Genomic DNA, 2,229 nt, shown 5'->3' with positions numbered 1-2,229 from the left:
CCTGTGAACCGGAGGATACGTCCGCTGTGCAGCATCTGACGTTCGTACGAACCTGACCGGCTCACAGCACAGCGACTCTCCAGCATCCTCTAACCAAAGCACTCCTCTTCACTAGGAGGCACCTAACGATCATCTCTCATACATTCACGGGTAATATCTGCACTTATTACCTGTAATACATGTAACCATTTCAAGGCGGCATTTGAGAATTAAAATCATCACGTACCTGCCGATTAAGGCCGCAGTCGGTTACAACCCTAAGGGTGTTCTTATATCATTTGACACCTATTATCATTATTAGGTCTGTTTGTGAATAGTACTTTAATATCCAGTCACCAGAATTTATTTGATCATATTATCATTATCCTATGACCGCAGTTCCCCATTGGGAGAGGATAAGTGTAATTTTGTGCTACGTTGCTTATGGAGTGTATGCATATATATATATGTATATATGTATTCTATGACCAGTATATCTATTCTGGCCATAGTATTGTTTTTCCTTTTCTGCCTATACGGTGGGGATTTATATATACAGCTCCCCCTACAGTTACTATCCTTTTTTTTTAGGAGATAAGAACCACCATTATTTCATATAAATCTTACCAATTTGGTACATATCTTTCATAGACCATCATTGGTTACCCATATCTTATCCAATACATTGTGCATAAATGTTTATTCATTTGCATAAAACCTGTACCTTTGGAAGCTTATGAGGTTTTCAATCCTCCTCTAATTTATTATTACATGGTATTCGTACCTGATAACCTCATTACTATCTGATATTTACAGCTAATCATCACTTTATACACAGATCGCAGTTTCTCATCAGGAGAGGATTATTGTCATTATTCTTTGTTACGCTGCTCAACGGAGTGTATGCCTATGTATGTACTCCACACGGAGTGTATACTTTTATATGTACTCCATGATCAGTACATATCGTACATAGATTTAAATTTATCATCAAAATTGATTGTTCCCCTGTATCCAATCCCATAGCCTACCTATCTCTGTGTGGTTCTTTTACTTTCACTATCTTTCGGGACTCTCACCATTGATTCAGGGGTCTCCCTGTCTAACGATGGCAGCAGATCCCCCTTCATATCTCTCCTCCCAGGGCCCCTCACCCATTCTTATTTCCCCAAAAATTTTTCGTGAACTCTCATCAGTGATTCTAGAGCACAAGGTTATCGGTATATATCTTTTTCTACAGTCATACCACACTGGAAACGCCCGAACCCAACCGATCTTGGAAGCTAATCAGTGTTGGGCTGAGTCAGTACTCAAATAGGAGACTTTTGAGGAATACTCGGTGTAGTAGAAACTTTTGGGCATTCATGCTCTATGTCTAACGCTGACAGCAGATTCATCTTTCGTATCATATTCTTCTCTTTTCCCTCTCCTCCTAGACAAATAGTAATCTGACATACCAATCTCCAATAGCTGTATTGAGAATTGTCCATTCACTACTAATTGAAGCAATTGTAACTTGTGTACAGCTCATATCATATATCTCTCTGTCGCAGGCAGACCTTGGAGTCAAATTTGTGGACTTATTGTTTGATTGTAAACGTGATTCAACCCGGACAGCTCACAATTCCTATCCAATATTTATTGGCACTATTGACTTATTACTTTTATGTGTGTTTTTCTCTTTAATATGTGTCCAACTACTTTATGTTTTATTTTATGACATGAATAAAAATTTTATATTTTTAACTATCTCATTCTCAATACTACAAATTATTCAAGAGTGCACCCACAAAAGAGTCTTCTTTTCTCCCTTGTTGCCAGACGTTTCATACTGACTCAGGGTGCACCACCAAATTTAACAATTATTGGAAAAGATTGCCTTCTCCTACTTTATTATTGTATCTTGGTAATTACAAATATCCAGCCTTATATTCTCCTGTGCGGTATACCCCCCCTATATACGACTCGACTATCATTCCTAGGCATGATTCTGGACACGGAACAGAAGAGGGTTTTTCTCCCGATGGAAAAAGCCCAGGACCTCCAGAACATGGTCAGAGACTTGCTAAAACCAAAAAGAGTGTCTGTTCATCAATGCACTCGAGTTCTGGGGAAAATGGTGGCAGCCTACGAGGCCATCCCCTTCGGCAGGTTTCATGCAAGGACGTTTCAGTGGGACCTCCTGCACAAGTGGTCAGGGTCCCATCTACTAATACATCAGAAGATAAGCCTGTCCCCCCCGGGCCAGGG

The 2,229-nt window shown here is 39.9% G+C and overlaps 1 pseudogene; it reads left to right on the top strand.

The window, feature by feature from the left end:
- The first annotated feature begins 1,211 nt into the window (after positions 1–1,211).
- On the top strand, positions 1,212–1,330 carry LOC134944969 (5S ribosomal RNA; annotated as a pseudogene).
- Positions 1,331–2,229: the final 899 nt, after the last annotated feature.

Source organism: Pseudophryne corroboree, chromosome 1 (genome assembly GCF_028390025.1).
Source record: "Pseudophryne corroboree isolate aPseCor3 chromosome 1, aPseCor3.hap2, whole genome shotgun sequence".
NCBI classification, from domain to species: Eukaryota; Metazoa; Chordata; class Amphibia; order Anura; family Myobatrachidae; genus Pseudophryne; species Pseudophryne corroboree.
Note: the sequence above shows the minus strand (reverse complement) of the source record. Positions and strands in the feature narration are given on the sequence as shown.